Raw genomic sequence first — 18,801 nt, 5'->3', positions numbered from 1 at the left:
CTTGTGCAGTTTGACTCTTTTTTTTTTCTTTAACACTTCAGTCATATTTCCAGCACTAGATTTTCCCTTTCTTACTCTGTTTTCCTTTTGTTCCTGATCTTTTGTTTCTTTTGTTAGTTCCAGAAACACTGTTGCGCAAATCAGCTGTGTTGTCATGGGGAAGCTTTGCAGTATGGGTGTGATGAAAAATGCCTTTTTCTTTTTTTTTCTCTTTTTCTGTCTCCCCCTCTTCTTACTGAGATACCATAAGGGAACGAACAAAGAAATCATTTCCTTGCCAACCTGTGTGTTGGATAGGACAAGGAGTGATATGCAGTCCCAGTTCTCTCATTGCCCAACTACTAGATATGAAAGCTGATCAAAGCAACCGCAGACACTAATCTGTGGAGTATTGGAGTATTGGAGTATCCCTTCAAATCAATCCGAGTTCTTTTTTTTTTTTTTTTTTTTTTTGTGCCACAGACTTCTGCAGCACTGTGCATCTCCTGCAGAAAGAGAAGCACATGGTGAGTACGCCTTTGCCATCTGTCCCCTCGGCTCCGTTGACTTAGCAATGGCACTGTCATTTTTCCTCGGAGGAAAAAGCCGAGCGAGCGGGTGGGCTTGCCGCCTTGCGAACGGTGCTAGCGTCCGAAGGAGATCGGGAAAGAGGTGACTGCCCGCGGGCTGGCAGTGCAGCTTGTGAGAGGGGCCTGGGGCCTGAGGTGCGGATGCAGCAGGCGAAGAAAGCATGAAGTCCTCTAACAGCCACAGCTCTGGTCATGTAAATACTCGGATTGCACAGCCACCTCTGCGGGCTGATCCATTGATCCTCTGCGGCGAGGTTTTTACGGGACTGGTATAATCAGCTTGTTTAGAGTTCTTTCCACTTCAGTGAAACTGATGTAAGAACATGGTAGAAGCTCAATCCTGAATGTCATTAGAGGAAAATAAACCCTTCATCTGGCTTGATGGCAGTGAGGGGTGGCTATTATTTGGAGTGATGGACCAGAATTTAAAAAGGCCAAATAGCTAGTTTCTCATATTGGGCAAATGATCAATAGTGCCAACAGTAAATATGTTTAAAACTTGCAGTTTTAACACTCGCAGTGTGTGCGTCGCATCCTTTGCAGCGGGCATTTGGGTGGCAGGGCTTTCCTCTGAACTGATGTTTAAAAGTAAAACTGGGACATGATTTGCCTGCAAAACAAGTACTTGCTCTCTCTGAGCTCTATAGGATTCATCAAAGCTGTAGTGCTTTCATATCCAATGTGGAAATTAAAATGTATGAAGAAGCAGCAGCTGTGTAGCAAATGGAAAGATGTGCAACCTGAAGCCATTTCTTAAAGATCAATGTTTTGTAGATGTTCCCCACTGAAACCACTGGGCATCTCAGCTGCTGTTTGCAAATGCCAGAGGCCAGGAGCATCCTTCTCCCCACCCTTTATAGTAGTACGTGGCTGGGAGGGTGAGTGTCATCTTTGCAGGCTCTAGTAGAATAACTGGTGGCTTGACTGGCCCGGGAGCCTCGCTGCTGTCTGCGTGTCCCAGCTGCTGCTGATCCTGACCAGTGTTCAATATTTGTCTTCTGGAAAGCAGATTCTGATACGTGCTTAAAAGTAATGAGACAACTTGTTCCTCCTTCCAAACAAGACATTGCCCAAATTTTTCAGCGATCAGGTAATTTGCCCGTGTCTTGCACAGGTGAAAAACCATTTGCACTGGCGTAGCTCTGTATATATAGTTTTCTGAGCGTGCTGGTGGGCATTTGGCTCTGGAGTGATCTGTGGATGGATATTATCTGAACAACGTGATGGCGAGAGGGCAAAAACAGTATGTCATATGTAACAAATGTAAATTTAAAAATGTTTCTTAACATCCCAATTTCTAGGTACTGAGTATGCTTTTGCGAGTGATGGTGGTTGCTGGGTGACCCATTCTTGCGTGTAACACATCCTCATGTCCAGGTAGCTGCCGGCATGTTTGGTGTAGTCTCTTAGGTGTAGTGTGTCACATCACTGCTACCTAACTCTCTGAGCCCATGAGCGTCTCTGCACGTTTTGTTTGCAGCATTGGTTATGGTGGCGTTTTTGTCAGAGCTTGGACCGTTCATCATGCCTGTTTCTGTCATATAGCTGCATTTATGACAGATCTTCTCTCATTCGAGCAGGACTCGCCTGGCTTTTTCCAGCCTCGCTACTGCGGACTTCGAGTGAAGCCGGCTGTACTGACAGTGGCTCTTGTCAGAGAGCCACTAACTTAGCTGGGGAATGTCCTCTGAACAGTCGGGGTAGTTTTTGGTTGGTCCGAATTTCAAGAGCCCTGTCGAGTTAACAGCAGTGTAATTCTACACTGAAATTTCCTTTCCCCCTACATGAATGGAGCGGTGACATATGTGATTTTGTGATATCACTACCCACTGCAAAGTGGCTATTTCTTAGCTCTGCAGTGGTATGTAATCGTGCAACCCACATTTTTGTATTTTGAAGGAACTTTACATCCACAGTTGCCTAATGGGTAGTGTATTGAGCTGAATGTGTTCACATGCTGGCCAGATATTCAGCTCTTCTAGCTTCTGTCTTCCCTTTTTGCATGTGTTTTTCAGAGGATCAATGTATTGCTCTTAGTTTACTTTTTTTTTTTTTTCCTGCTTATTCCTTGCTAGCGGCTATATGAAGAGCTAGCTCTGTAGTTGGAAGACTGTATCTCCTAGATAGACTGAAGCTTGGTGACCTCAAGGTGTTTTCTAAAACCTTTCTTGGCACCTTTATCTCTGAGTATAAATAGCGCAGAAGCCTGTTCTGCAGCATTACCTAGACCTAAAGTAGCCTTAAATGCTTCTGCAAGTTAGAAATAGACTTTCTCAGATCCTTGTGGATGGAGTATGTTCAAGCTGGCTGCTATATTTACCCAGTTTCATTTCCTGACAAATTTTACTCTGTGGCTTCATGCAGGATCTGCAGATTCTGTACCAGTATTTCGAATGCACTTGTAACAAGAGACTGGTGCTGGGCTTAGAGAAGCGGTTCTGTGTTTTAGTTTATATCTAGCCATTGTAAGCAGCACTTTCACAAGTGTATTCTTACGTTATTTTAGACAATATTTTGAATAGCAGCATTTGGTGGATCTTTTGAAGAGTTGTCTGAAACGGTCGGGTAGCATTGCTTCTTTTAATGGTGTCGACTGCGAGTAGCTGAGTACGTAGGCCGTTCGTGCCCCTAAGTCTCAATCAGCAATACAGGAGGCAGCGTTGTTTTACAGCAGCTTTAAGTAAGTAGGAACAATATTCCTGGTGCGGGCGGACAGAATCTGGTTTGGAGTTTAGCAGAGTCAAACTGACCGAGTTATCTGTTTTTGCAGAGGGCCGCGAGGAATTCTTGGTGGCCTCGAGGTGCTGTTTCTCCCCCGCAGACAGTGTCTCTGGTTTCGAGGAACTCTATTGCTTTGCTGGTTAATTGGCGCTCTTGGGCCAGGCAGGGTTGCTACCTATTAAATCATCGCTGCCTCTGGTGATACAGAAGGCCCTTGAAGGTCTTCTCTCCAAATTTTAGTTGGTTTAGAAACTGGACTCTTGTAAAATCCAACTCTGTAAGATACAGCTCTAAGTGTCACTAAAGCCTTTGAGTTGTTGTAAATATTTTCCGTGAAACACTGTGAACTCTACTCAGATCTAAGAGGAAAAAATGGAAGTAACTCACCTATAACTCTTATGTATTGCTTTTTTTGTATAACCTAGAAGCCTGCTCCAGCTTTAGTAGCAAATTGTCGTGTGATCATTAATAATATTTGAAGACGACGTTCTTGAATTCTCGCTGGCAAAACGGTGAAGCAGCGCCAGGCTTGCTTCTAAACGCCGTTGTGCTGCAGCGCCGGGGCAGCCCCGGCGGTCTGAGCCCTGGGCAGGGCGGCAGGGGACAGCGTCGGGCGGCAGATTCTGGCTCTGAATAAGCTTTCGGCTGTGCCTGCTGCTTCTTTTTGGAGCTCTGAGGCACTTCTGCTTAAAAAGCACGATAGCTGCCAAAGAAATGCTGTTCTGCTCATTATTTGCTTCTGTTCTTTCGCTTTTTTTTAAGATATTCCACATTTGTGGGGGCCTGAAAAACAATACTGTGCCCCTTTCCAAACCATATTTTTCCTAATATGTTTTTCTGCTGCATCGAGTTGTGCTGAATGCAGAGGCCGATACCTTTGGAATGGCTGGTATTTAAAGAAAAAGGTTGTTGGTTTCAAAAGCATTGATAGTGATGCAGAGAGAGTGGATATAAAACACAAATTGCTGGCAAAATCGGGTTAGATAGCATTTGTGTTCTCCTGGGAGAAGAAATGTTGGGGAATCTTAACATGAACTGTAAATATCCTCTTCCCTGGTTTGCTTCAACTTTTTTTATTCTTTGCCCAGGCAGTTGAAATGCATTTAATAATTCAGCTCTCCTTTAATTTTTACCATTACCCTGTGTTCGTGCAGGGATACAGAGGAGTTTACCTTCTGCTCTGGTGTCTTACTTGATTTGTTATCCTAAGGTCAGCTTGAAGAATGCTAGTAATTTTCATCCACATCCTCAGTGACTGCGCTCAGGTAGTTAAATTCTTCTTCTTCTTTTTTTTTTTTTTTTCCCTACATTCTTGGTCATCAGTTTTTCTCTAAATTGTCATCTTTGGTTTTAAGACTTGCTTCGCTGCATGCACTTAGATATTGGATTGCTCTTTATTTTAAGAGGACTAAAGCTGTAAAAGCAAAAGCAGTTTCTTCTTACTTCAGGTACTTGTATTGCTGTCCTCTTAGAGTATAATGTATTTTTTTTTTTTTTAATAAGCAGAAAAGACTGCATCTTAGCACCTTTTGAGACTTGGCAAGTCTGTTTCAGACTGGTCAAGTATGGATACACTGACACCTCTCATATCTCTTCCCTGCCTATAGTCAGCAGTTTTGAGTTCCAGTTCATGGGCTATTGCTGTGGTCTGCCGAGAGCTGCTGTGCTGTCCTGCAAGTTGCTTCCAAAAACTAAATTTCCCCCCTTCTAAAGCCATGCTACTTTCATATCTACTCTCCTGTAAACCCAGTAAATACAAGTGTCATAGCAGTGTGAAAGATTCATATTTTTGTGTAGTTTCTTAATTGCTCTGCTTGCCTAAAGTCTCCGTACATAATACTTAGAAGAAGAAATATTTTGAAATCCTCCATTACTTCTCCTTCAAATGGAAGCATAATCCCTGATCTCTAGACAAACTGAAGCATAACAGCTTTCTGAATCGCTCATACTTAGCGGCAAAGACCTATGAAACTTCAGTGACTCGTTCTTGGCAGGAGCCACCTTGAAAATTTTTCTTTTCGACTGCAATGAGACAAACTGTTCTGACCTATTGCAAAATTGGGATGGTCCCACATTAGTGTGACTCTCAAATAACAGCAATCTACATGATACCATTATTTTAAAATGGTGCAAGATTGGAATGAGATCATTTGTCTTCGCACTGGGAGCTTCTCAGTTTCAGTCTCGTAATTGGGGTAGCAGAATTCTTGTAATGTGTTAAATAAAATTTGAGGACAATTTATTTCTGCCTCCGCTCTGACCTCTACCTCTTAGCTGTCCAAAGACTCATCACACAGCAAATTCAGAAATGTAATCCCTTTATGAAGAAGAGCAGCTCTTGCTACATTCTACCTCTTCTCTCCAGTTGACTGGAATGGCATTAGAGGTCAATTCAGATTTTTGTCTTTGCAAGTGAAAAATCCTGTTCTTAGCTCAGCCTGGCTGAGTCATGCATTCAGTTACCAAAAAAAAAACTTTTAGTGTCTTTATGAGCTACTGTTGAATACAGTTTCAAGACATTATCCACGTAGATATTCTTAGGAAAAGCTTATCGGACTGAAAAAATGTTGTTTGTATTGAGCTGCTTCTGCTCTGTTACCAGAGTAACGATATATGGCTGATTGTAGCAATGGCTCATTTTACTTTGTTCATGCAAACGTTTTGGCAAGTGGGAAGCAAAGCAGATACCTAACAAACAGGAAAGGGGAGGTACAAGTTTCTTCCATTCCAAGGCTAATCCCTAAAAGCTAAAGGAAGAACTGTCTGTGCAGGAACTCGAATACGGCTATTAAATCTTATGTCTCATATGCTTTGGCATATTTCTTTCTTTTTTTTTTTTTTTTTTTTTTTTTTTTTCCTTCCTGACTCTTTAATTTTCAGTGGTAGCTTGTTTCCCTTTGCTCTGGTGCTCTTTGTTCCATACTCATTAGGTGTTTTATCCCGGTGATGTTTTATGCGTTCTCCCCGTGTGCTTTGTGTAATCTGCAGTGTTTCCAGCTGCTAGCTCCTGTACTGTTATTCTATTGTACCTATTTGCATCCTTTCCTGATGCCCTGTAACGTTCATGACCAGGATCCAGATGTTTCCCCAGTGTCTGACCAAGCTGTTCCAGCTATTGCACATCTGATGACATCTGAAATCTGTTACTGCCTCTGTACTTCTGGGGGCTGCTTTTTGAACGGTAACTAAACCAGCAAGCAAGTGTCCTTGATTTGAGAAGTGAAACAAAACTTGATTTTGTATTTATGCCCTTTCTTAAAGCTTTACACCCTTTCCTGTCACTGGCCTGGTAGTCCTTAAAATGGTATCCGTAACCTTTGTGTTTTTTCTCTCTCTAAACTGGTAGTTTATGGATATTGTTTTGAGCAGTTACTGAGGTTTGTATCTACATTTTATTGTTGTAAATGGCGGAGTTGTGTTCAACAGCTGCCAGCTTTTCTGCAGATGAAATTTGCAGTTCAGTTTAGACTGGAGTGAGATGATATTGCTGATAGTAGAATATCGGCTGTTATTTATATTTCAACTATTTTTACACATCAGGGACAAAAACTCTGTTAATGCCCATGTGGAAAGGGTCCCAGCTCCAGAGCCTTCCCCGACCTGCGCTGATACCAGAGACAAGGGTTGAAATACTGCCCCTTGTCACAGGCTCCAGATCTAGTTATTGCGCTCACCTTCCCTGCGAGCACCGTCAAGACACATGCATTTGCTCTTTACTGACGAGTACCAAGAGCTGAGTTCGTTTTGAATTCCTGCTTCCTTGCTGACAGCTTTTCTGCTGGTATTTGTGTCCTGTGGGTGCCTGTGGGCGAGCGTGTTGTGGGAAATGCTGGCCAGTTGCAACTGTATAGCAGCAAAGTAGAAAAAACAGTGGATGAGCAAATATTAGTTGTTTTCAGAGTACAGAACCAACAAACAAAGGTGGCAAAATCACTCCAGAAGCAGTCGGGTAGGAGTTGAGATTACCACTGAGTTTTGCTGTGTGGACGATGGGACTGAGTTTTCTGGATGCAGCCATTCCGACAACGGCGGTCCAGCGCCAAGAGCCTGAAATACACTTCAGCTAATTGCTATTTGCACTACCATACTTCGTTACCAAAGCAGTGCAAATGCACTCCAGGATGAGGAGACCCCAGACGTGGCCTCAAGGGAGCCTCAACTGGGCTGTCTGACCCTGTGCCTTGCATGACCACTCGGAAGAGGCAACAAGTGGTTGTGGTGGGTGATTCCACGCTGAGGGGGACAGGGGTGCCTATCTGCCGACCTGACCCCTCCTCTGGAGAGGTTTGCTGCCTGCCAAGGGCGAGGATACAATATGTGTCCGAAAGGCTACCGAGGCTTGTTCGCTCATCAGACTACTACCCTCTGCTGCTCTTTCACGTGGGTGCTAACGATACAGAGAGCAAACTAGAGACAATCAGGGAAGACTTCAAGGCCTTGGGCATGGTGGTCAAGGGTCTGGGAGCCCAGGTGGTCTTCTCATCGGCCCTGCCGATTAGGGGAGGCATGGGAGGAGGAGTAGGAAGATTTCCCAAATCAACAACTGGCTATGCCGCTGGTGTTGGCAACAGGGTTTTGGATTCTATGACCATGGAACATGGTTTGAAGACCAACAGCTGGTGGGGAGAGATGAGATTCACCTCACCAAGTGGGGCACATTTGCCTTTGCCAACAGGTTGGCCATCCTAGTAAAGGGGGCTTTAAACTAGGTAGGAGGGGGGAAGAGGGGTGTCGTACAGAGCAGGTAGACATCAAAACACAAGTTGGGTTGGGAGGACTCCAACGGGTGCAAGCAGCTGGGGGTGTGCATTTGGGACATGGCTATGGGGGACCCAGGTATACCCTTCCTGGGAAACCTGCAGGCATGACCACCTCTTTGAAATGCCTGTACACCAATGCATGCAGCATGGGGAACAAACAGGAGGAGCTGGAGATCTGTGTGCGATCGCAGGGCCATGATCTCATTGCAGTCGGGGAGATGTGGTGGGATAGCTCACATGACTGGAGTGCTGTCATGGATGGCTATGTGCTTTTTAGGAAAGACAGGCCAGGAAGGCGAGATGGTGGAGTTGCTCTTTATGTGAGAGAGCAACTGGAATGCATCGAGCTCTGCCTAGGGATGGAGGAGGAGGAGGCAGTTAAAAGCTTATGGGTAAAGATCAAAGGGCGGGTTAGCATGGGGGACACTGTTGTGGGTGTCTACTACAGGCCACCTGACCAGGAAGAGGAAGTTGATGAGGCTTTCTACAGACAGCTGGAAATAGCATCACAATCTCAGGCCCTGGTTCTCATGGGGGACTTCAACCACCCTGACATCTGCTGGAAGAACTACACAGCAAGGCACAAACAGTCCAGGAGGCTCCTGCAATGCATTGATGATAACTTCTCGTCACAAATGGAGGAGCCTACGAGGAAGGGTGTCCTGCTGGACCTTGTCCTTACCAACAGAGAGGGACTGGTTTGAGATGTGAAGGTTAGGGGCAGACTTGGCTGCAGTGACCATGAGATGGTGGAGTTCAGGATCCTGCCAGAAGGAAGAAAGGCAACAAGCAGGATTGCAACCGTGGACTTCAGGAGAGTGGACTTTGGGCTCTTCAGAGACCTACTTGGAGGAATCTCGTGGGTTAAGGCCATAGAAGGAAGGGGGGTCCAGGAGAGCTGGCTAGTATTCAAACATCACTTCCTCCAAGCTCAAGAGTGGTGCATCCCTATGAGTAAGAAGTGCAGCAAAAAGGGCAGGAGACCTGCATGGGTGAGCAAGGAGCTCTTGGCCAAATTCAAACAAGAAGAAAGTCCACAGAATGTGGAAGAGGGGACAGGCTACTTGGAAGAATTGTAGGAATGCAGTCAGAGTATGTAGAGATGCTGTGAGGAAGGCTAAGGCCCAGTTGGAATTCAGTCTTGCAAGGGATGTCAAGGACAACAGGAAGGGCTTCTTCAAATACATCAGTAGCAAGAGGAGCACCAGGGAAAATGTGGGCCCACTACTGAATGGGGCGGGAGCCCTGGTGACAAGGGCTACAGAGAAGGCAGAATTACTGAATGCCTTCTCTGCTTCAGTGTTCACTGCTAAGTGCAGCCCTCAGGAATCCCAGAGCCTGGACATGAGGGAGAGTCTGGAGAAGGGAAGACTTTCCTTCAGTTGAGGATAGGATTAGAGATCTGGGCAGGCTAGACATCCACAAATCCATAGGCCCAGATGGGATGCACCCACGACTGCTGAGGGAGCTGGTGGATGTTGTTGCCAGGCCGCTCTCCATCATCTTTGAAAGGTCCTGGAGAACTGGAGAGGTGCCTGAGGACTGGAAGAAAGCCAATGTCACTCCAGTCTTCAAGAAGGGGGACCCAGGAAACCACAGGCCAGTCAGCCTCACCTCCATCCCTGGAAAGGTGATGGAACAGTTCCTTCTGGATGTCATCTCCAGACATACGGAGGAAAAGAAGGTGATCAGGAGTAGCCAGCATGGTGGATTCACCACGGGCAAAGCGTGCTTAACCAATCTGCTAGCCTTCTCTGATGGCATGATTGGCTAGGTAGGTGAGGGGAGAGCAGTGGACATTGTGTGCCTTGACTTCAGCAAGGCTTTTGACACTGGCTCCCAGAACATCCTGCTAGATAAGCTCAGGAAGTGTGGGTTAGATGAGTGGACAGTGAGGTGGCTTGAGAAGTGGCTGAAAGGCAGAGCTCAGAGGGTCGTCATCAGTGGCGCAGAGTCTAGTTGGAGGCCTGTGGCTAGTGGTGTCCCTCAGGGCTCAGTACTGGCTCCCATCCTGTCCAACTTCTTCATCAATGACCTGCACAAAGGGACAGAGTGCCGCCTCAGCAAGTTTGCTGATGATACCAAGCTGGGAGGAGCGGCTGGTACCCCTGGGGGCTGTGCTGCCACGCAGAGAGACCGGGACAGGCTGCAGAGCTGGGCAGAGAGGAGCCTCATGAGATTCAGCAAGAGCAAGTGCAGAGTCCTGCACCTAGGGAGAAATAACCCCAGGCAGCAGTACAAGTTGGGGGCTGACCTGCTGGAGAGCAGCTCTGCAGAGAAGGACCTGGGAGTGCTGGTGGATGACCATGAGCCAGCAATGTGTCCTTGTGGCCAAGAAGGCCAATGGTATCGTGGGGTGCATTAGGAAGAGTGTTGCCAGCAGGTGGCGGGAGATGATCCTGCCCCTCTACTCAGCCGTGGTGAGGTTTCATCTGTAGTACTGTGTCCAGTGCTGGGTTTCTCAGTATGAGAGAGACATGGAGCTACTGGAGTCCAGCCGTAGGGCTACCAAGATGGTCAGAGGACTGGAGCATCTGCCCTCTGGGGAACAGCTGTGAGAGCTGGGCCTCTTCAGCCTGGGGAAGAGAAGACTGAGAGGGGAACCTTATCAATGTGCCTAAGTACCTGAAGGGAGGGTGTCAAGGGGACGGGGACAAACTCTTTCAGTTGTCCCGTGTGGACACTGAATAAGGACAAGAGGCAATGGGCAGAAATTGAACCACACGAAGTTCCACCTGACTGTGAGGGGGAATTTCTTCACTGTGAGAGTGACAGGGCGCTGGATTTGGATTAAGCAAAAGATGCCCTATTCTGTGTATTACTCCTACATTTGTGCTGCCTGGGTGACTGTAGTGCTGGTATTATAGTGAGGATACTGCTTTTCACTCCAAAGAAATAAACTCAGCATTAAAATTATTTATATATGTATGTATGTGTGTATTCAACAAAGATTTAAGTCTTTCCTGGGGTGTACATGCTAGACTTACTGTGGGACAGGTTTTCCAAGCTCGTACCTCCTCCCTTGGGTACCTTTTGGCTCGAGTGCTATCCCTCTCTCAGTCAGGTTGCTTTAAGCCATATGAAAGCTGTGGTGAGCTTTATATGGCTTGTTACAAATGCTGTTGTAAAAAGAAATATAATACTTAAGAAGTACTCTGGAGTATAGCCATTTCATATGTACTTTTGGAAGGTCAGTTTTGTCTAAATTTTAAACAATGAAAACAGTCGCTGCAAAATGCTGCAGGTCTAATAGTGGGAAGGCTAAAAAAAAAAATCAGTGTGGTTACTTTAAAAGAGAATTTTCTTTCTTTTTTTTTATGAAGAAGTTAGGTAGAACAAATGGAAGAAACCACCAAATGCAGCTTAATACACATAAGTATTTCTGTAGATAACACTGGGAAGCTTTTGCTTTTTTTTTTTCCTTTTGCTTGATTTAAGCTCCATGAACGCCCTATTGCCTAGGTTGTATAAAATTTCTGGGTTTGCTCCTTGAGATTAAATCTACAGAGTGGTGTCCAAATTCTTCTCTGGTGGAAGCGGTCGTTTACTGACTGGAGCTATTTTGAGAGGAAAACGTTAATTGAAAAAGTGACCTAGATGTGGTTAGCTGATACTGCGTTGGTCCTCTGCCAAGTAGATGGCCTGCAGAAAACTGGTCGGGGTGTAAAGCTGTAAGATGCTTCTGCAGAGCTACCTGCCAACATCCAGTTCTTTCCTCCCTGTTTTACTTTCTGAGAGTGCAAAAATGGGATGATATTCCTAACTAGCAATGAAAGCGGTTCGGTATGCCCTGTGCATACAAATTCTGATGTTTTATTGATTCCTTTCTGTTCGTAAGCAGGGACCTTCCCATTCGCAAGGCTCTGGGGCTACAGTGCTTGTGAAAATCTCTGGTTTTAGAGGTCCACAGACCCGAAGAGTTGAGTCCTGTTAATTTTTGTTCTTGCTGAATTTTGCCTCTGAAGCTGCTTCGTGCTGTCCAGGATTTTCTAATGGGAAGAGTTTGTTTGAATTGAGGAATGTGCTTCTAGCGCTTTCGTGGACCTGTGGTAGGAGGAAAAGGGAGATCTCAAACTAGCATTCAGTTTACAGCTAAATCATCTTTATCAACTTTCCAGCTAACCAGTATGTTTCACATGAGTATGACTTTTAATATTTCCCCCCACCCCCAAAAAAGCATTGATTAGAGGAATAATTGTCTCTAAAACTGGTAGCAGGATATATGGAAATCGTTGCATGATATTGTTTTTTACAGATGTTCTTGGATCAATTCCTGATTTACTTTGGTAATCCATGCCAGCCTTATGATGGAGCCTTTAGTTATTGTTTAGATTGTATTTTCAGCAGCGGCAGTTTGTGACAGCTGCACGGCATCCTAATTTATAAAGTCGCTTGCAGCTCCCTAACTGTCTTTTAAGTTGCAGAACTGTACAAACTGTTTGCTGCAGCGTTCTACAACGTAAACATTATCCTCGTTTATGGGGAAGAAGGTCCGTGTCAACAACCAGACTTTCCAGCTTCTGATCACGTGCTTGAATCATATCTCTGAGATAGATTTCCTGGCAGAAACATAAGTAAATGTTTCTTTTTTTGTTTTTTGTTTTCTTTTTTTTTTCGTAGCGGGTGATATTCATGTGTAAATCTCTCGATAGTAGGAGGTCTCTTCCCTCCCCATCTTCCTAGTCTTTGGTTCCAGTTGTTAAGCAAGACCAGGAACGCTGACCTGTTAAATACAGATAACTCGCAGTAGTACCATAGGCGTCTCAGGGAGATGTCTGCCCTTTTGTCTGCCCTGCTCCTTTCTCTGAGCCTCTTGGGGCTTAGAGGAAAAGAAAGCTCTGGTATCCTGAGAGGCCTTTTTTTAAGTCTCAGAACACCTTGTAAGAAGATCCTTTCATGGAAAAAGCCATACCAACTGATCTCGCACCCAGCTTCAGTCACATACGGTTGCATGGGGTGGATGAGCCTCATTCAGAAGAACAGACTGCAGCATAGGGTGGTCACCTGGGGCGCTGTGATAGCTTCTTGGTGAGTTTTCCCTCTGTAGGTGTCCTTATTATCCCCTAATGTAGCAAAATTGGGCACTCTTCTCAAAGTGAATTGTTAACCTACTCTTAAGATGTTGGATAACAAGCTGCTTCAGTGTTTGCAAAGGAACTTAAGATAATAAAGATATGATCATTGCACATTTTGAGATGACCTTTTGGTTTATTCTGTGTAGTTAATGTGAAGGCCAAATATTTGACTGAAACTACAATTATTTTTAGCTGTAAGTCTGGATTGTGAGACTTGGCTTGTAACGTGGATGGGATGTTAGCTAGTTTTTTGTTGCTTGGTGAGTCGGAGAGCTTGGCAAGGTAACTATGGCACTCCTAAGTTTTCAAATACTTCTGGAGCTTTCCCAGCTCATGTCTTTAATATGGGGTAGAATTAAAGTGGAAGATCTCTGCCCTTCTGCTTGGTGGTCTTTGAAAGTACAGCTAGTGTTTCAATTTACAAAATTGCCAGTCCTGGTGAAAACAGTTAATACTACTTATAGCTCTTCCAAGCATATTAGGTTTGAAGTAGGGCCTAAGAGATGGCAGAGACTAATGTTGCGGGTAAACCAGCAGAGAAGCCTTTTCTAAAAGGTCTCTTACAAGGTCTCTCATATGCACAACTCTTAGGCGGATGTTTGTATACTCAGGTTCTGTGAGAAAATCCTTACCAAAACCATTTAACCCATCTCTTGTAGTCTGGGATTTTAAAGTTACATGGTTCTATTTATTATTATTATTAAGCAAAGAAACAGATAGCCTATGAGGGAACTATTCTTAATTTGATCTATTCCAAAATAGAATAATCATTTAACTTCTCCTATACCCCTATTTCAAAGTTCAAAAGCGGCAAGGCATTAACATACTCAATGTGAAAATATTCCTGGCAGTATTGCTTTTGAATCTGGAAGCTGAATGAAGTCCCGGAGCTGAACGATGGATGCGCCGCACACGCTCCCCAGGAGGCTCAAACCCTGCCTGCCAGCACGGCTTCGGTTCGCCCGGTTTCCGTGCAGCCGAGAAGCACTTGGGCCTTTCAGCAGTTTCCTTCCTCCCCTTGCTGCGTCACGCTCTGGCCTCAGTAGAAAATAATCTGTTGATACTGGCAGGACGTTTCAGTGATGAAAACCGGACATCGCTTCCCTAAGAAGCGTTGGGTTGTGTATATGCAAGTTCATTGCCCTGGTTACCGTTTACAAGGAGGTTTTGTTAACTTTGTCAGCCGAGCTGCAAGGATGCCAGGATGCCCGCAGCAGCCAGCAATGCTGAAGTGAGATGCACGCGTAGTTTTCTCTGCCTTCGTGACTTCAGAAGGGTGTTACTCAGTAGATTTTTTTTTTATGTAGATATTTTTGAAAATCAGAAGAATGAGATTATGAATTTTACTCAAGCCTTTTTTTTTTAATCCAGTTTTTCTTTTAGTATGGATTTTCCAGCCTTTTTCCTCCACAAAATGAGACTTGCATCATCTGTTTGCAATGTTGGTAGTAAATGTAGTATAGAGGGGTGTTACCAAAATTCTTAGAGGTGCTACTTGAAGACAATAAAGGAAATAATAGAATTTCATTTTTAGATAAGAAAGGAGGAAAAAGTGTGGAGAGGTTTATTTTGTTTATCCAAGTATTAAAGCAGAGATATGTTTCATCTACATAAATGTGTTGAGAAACGAGTTTTCCGATGGTTATGCATATTATACGTGCATTCAAAGTCTCTAGGAAATACAGACCTGCCAATGTAGATGTAATTCTAAAATGAGCTATTATGGGACTCTGAAAGTAATGAATCATGGCTTTGCATCAGTACTATTAATATAGGCTGAGTGGAAACTATCTGTCCTGTGAGTCTCAGTGCAATGCAGCTGATTTTTTTTAGGATGTTACAAAGCTGTATCTTACAGTCAAACTATGTATCATGACAAATAAATTGATATGATAATGGAAATAAATATTTGTCCAGTGTGATGAGTTATGTATGCAGGTGGTGGATAGTGTTGCGAGGTGGCTTCTGCTTTGCATAAGAGTTAGTATGGAGGGGGCAAGTTGGAGCCACTGTGCTGTATGTTGGTGTGTGTGGTTTTATTTATTTATTTATTTATTTATTTTTAATCTCTTCAGGGTTGATATTTGTCTGTAAAAGGTTGGTCTATTTTATTCATACTTGAAGCTCTACTTCCCTTCTCTCTTGACAAACTAGCTGTGGCACAACACACCCTGCAAACAAAAATACTGGGTTGGGTGTGAGCGGTTTTGGAGCCCAGGCGTCCCTGACGTGCGTTTGCATTAGCGGTGATGGTCACATACCTTGAAGACTGCCTGTTCCTTCTGTCATTTTCTCTTTCCCTTTGGACACAAACTCCTTTTGTAATGGTAGGTAAGGGGGGGGTTCGAGGCCCTTCTTGCTTGTGAGGTCGGTTTTTAGGATTTAGACCCGTGTTTGTATATGAGTGAGAGCTTGCATGTTTGCAAAGGTGAGGTGTGTTCCCCAAAGAGCGATACGGAGTCTGTGTCACCAGAGCCTCAGCTGCTGTCCCCGGCCCCGTCCTTTTCATGTCGTTCAATTTTCTTAGTACCTCCAATGAACTTGGAGCTGATCTACCAGGCTTCTGAAAGTGTAAGCTGGTTTGGTGGTGGTGGTGGTGGGTTTTTTTTCCAGCTTCTATGCTTTATTGCGAGTGGTCTTCCTACTGAAATGTCTTTCTGAATTAATGTCATTCATGTTATATCTAACGTCAGCCCTGTTCTGAATGGGGAATGGACAGACAAATATGGTGAACTGAAGTCATACTGCTTAGCAGAGCTTCAAATCTTTTGATTGTTTTTCCAATTGCAGGGGAGGGGTGACTAGATAGCTGCTCTGGTTTTGAAGAAATTCGTAGGTAGACTAATACCAGCTTTCAGATAGTGTTCTCTAACTGCTGTGAGTAATTCCCTTCTCTCCGACTCCCTGCCCTTCAAACTGCTGCTCTCGGCTTAATGATGCTCGATAGCTTTGGGTAGCAATCAAGCAAAATGCCGACACTGAGCATCGCTGGCTTCCTTGACTGTGGCTCAGCTCATCTAGCTGCAGCGCTGTATGTGCTTGCTTTTCCTTTAGCTGTGTCTAAGGATTTCAGGGCAGCGTCAGGAGGAAGGAGGGGGTAGGAGGAGAGCGTATATGCGGGTGTGGAGATAAATGCCGTTCTTGAGAAATCTGTTAGGACCCGTTAGCAAATCCAAGCAGAACGGGCCTCGCTTCCCACCAAATCGGTTCAAACACATTTAAGCGTGTGTTTTGGATGCTGTCAGCTTTGTGTTAGGGAAAAAAATGGAAGGTCGCTAGTGCTAAAACAACATGCCGCTTATGATCCTTTAGTTTGTATGAGGAAGTCTGTTGCACGTTCATGTATTTTAATCCAGTGTGAGGTGTGAAACACTCCCCCAAGTAAACCAAATAAAACAAACATCTTGGGTTCTATATTGACGTGGAAAGTAATGTTTTAAAAAGGGCAATTTTGATAATTTATACTTTGTATAGGGAGCGTTCACGTCTCTAGTGTATCTTCCTCGTGCCAAGTAGTACAAAACCTGTACAGATTTGCCAGTAAATGCAGGAGGTTTTAACTCTCCCCAACCAAGCAAACCATAACGAACTATGTGTTTTAAACCGAGAAGAAAATATGCACATGCCTTTGTGCTGGGTTACAGTGATGCTTCGGCTTCACATAACTTGCACGAATCTTCTCTCCTACCCTGTTAAAACTCCTACATGTAAGGAAAGGTACATTTTTCCTGAAGACTAACTTCAGCAGCTGACTGGTTGCTGGCCTACCTTGAGGTAAGGTGCCGTAATCCAGAAGCGCACGTGCCATCGCTGGCTGGGACTTTGAGATTCCTGCGTTGCCCGATGCAGTCTCCTGTGCCAAAGTGAGATGTTGAGCGGTCTGCAGGAATTACTGAATAACTTCACTTGGACCTAAGGACACTCGCAAAAGAAAGCGCAGGAGGGTTCTGAGCCCTTGAAGGACTTGCTCCGTATTTCACTGCGGCAGAGTGGGCCCACGTACAGCCCAGAGGCAGAATTCACCTGCGTCAACGCCCATCCCCAGACAAGCCAGCTAGCTCGGGTGGAAAGCACCGCTCAAGGACGCCGCCAGGAGGGAGGGCTTAGGCCGTCAGTGGGAAGAGAGTGAGGAGCAAGACTTCAGCAAGAGCTTGAGGCAACTGTTTTCTATATCAGGTGTTTTAGGTTGCGTAAAGACCTGTTTGCTTCTCCTTTTAGCTATTTTAAATTCTTGCTGTTTGTTGCTCTTGCTGAAGGAGGACTGTGTTTTAAACCATGTGAATAGAAAAACATTTCCTCCCTAATCATGTTTCACTGGCCTGGTTTCTGATACCAGTTTAAACCGTACCAGAGGAAGAAACAGATATTCATTAAACATAGGTTTGAATTACAGGTGTTTTATCTGTTCTGAATCTTGACTAGATGTGAAGTATGACTGTTAATGCACTAGCTAGATTACCTTGAACAGTTGTGTTTGTCTTTGCTGGTCATTCAAGTATTTTGCCATGTAGGTGTACCCGTAATATATACTGGCTAGCACACGTTTACCGAGAAGAAATTGAATACAGGGCCACAGTATATTTTTGGATCTCCAGTTATCAGCTTTCAGAGTAGCTCAAGTCTGATTTTTCTAATTAAAAAAGAAAAATGCCTTTGAGTATTGATTAGGAAATTTGTATTGATTCTTGATTAGGAAATCAACTCTCTTTCACAGGAATATAAATTCTTTTTAGATGTTTTAGTTTATATTTTCTTATGCACATCAAAGTAGATTTCAGACTGTTCAGTTCAGAAATTTCTTTTAAAGCAAAGCTGAGTCCTTTATCCTGGAATGAAAGAAAATGTGAATTAAGAGAAAAGATAACTTCTAGGCTTAATTTCTTCCAGTAATGAGTAGGTGAAAAGTTTTGCTTTAATTGCTTTGCAGCAAAGACTCAGCAAATGTGGATTATGCCAGCCAAGGAGTTCATGGATTCATCTCTTAAATCTGAGGCTCCAGATTTTTGTATAACAGGAGGACCAAGAGAAGATTAAGTGAATTTTAGGAGCGACTGGATGGTGGGGCTTTTCTTGGCTTTTCCAGGAACAACGAGACGTGGCTGGGGTCCAGGGGCTGCCACCGAATCCAGCTGAAGTATCGCTCTCCGAATGTAAAATAGCGCCAGTGCTTCAAAATTAGCTAAAATATTGTGAGCGGCATGGAAGATATTACGGGAACAGCGTGCTCTGCCAAGGTGAGCTCCGGATTCCTGAGCTCACGGAAAAAGTGAGCGCGGCTGTGGGGTGGAGGCTTTGCCGGCCGCCCGGGAAAACGCGCAGGGCTCAGTTGCTAGGTAGCAACCTGTTTTTTCTCGTGTCTGCAACCTAAGAAAAACCGGGGCCAGGAAGAGATGACTGATAGCGTTCGCTATTGTTGCTGCTGCCAAATTTCAAAGGCTTAAGTGAGCTGTTTAAGCCTCGGTAGGTCTCTATGCACCCGATGGTTTCCTCCCTGCACCGAGTTTCCTCCCTGGGCTCTTGGCTTTGTGAAGGTGGGCTGGATATGTGCGTTTGGGGTGAAATCAGAGGGATTCAGGAGTTGTCACTAATTCCTGTGGAGTCAGGATTTCTGCTCTGACTATGGATTATCTTGCTCTTAGGTAGACCTTGGAGGGTCAGCCCAGCTGGCCGGCCCGC

At 44.6% G+C, this 18,801-nt stretch overlaps 1 protein-coding gene across 14 annotated transcripts in view; it reads left to right on the top strand.

The window, feature by feature from the left end:
- Positions 1 to 18,801, top strand: part of LRRFIP1 (LRR binding FLII interacting protein 1) — a 110,608-nt gene that overhangs the window by 25,407 nt on the left and 66,400 nt on the right. The window contains exon 1 of one of the 14 annotated variants that reach the window (XM_062579468.1): positions 18,295 to 18,359. The exons of the other annotated variants lie outside the window; for them this stretch is intronic. The gene's annotated coding sequence lies outside the window, so the exon portion shown is untranslated. Of the gene's footprint in view, positions 1 to 18,294; positions 18,360 to 18,801 lie in introns of those variants that run through there. 14 annotated transcript variants of the gene reach the window in all.

Source organism: Rhea pennata, chromosome 6 (assembly GCF_028389875.1).
Source record: "Rhea pennata isolate bPtePen1 chromosome 6, bPtePen1.pri, whole genome shotgun sequence".
NCBI lineage: Eukaryota > Metazoa > Chordata > Aves > Rheiformes > Rheidae > Rhea > Rhea pennata.
Note: the sequence above shows the minus strand (reverse complement) of the source record. Positions and strands in the feature narration are given on the sequence as shown.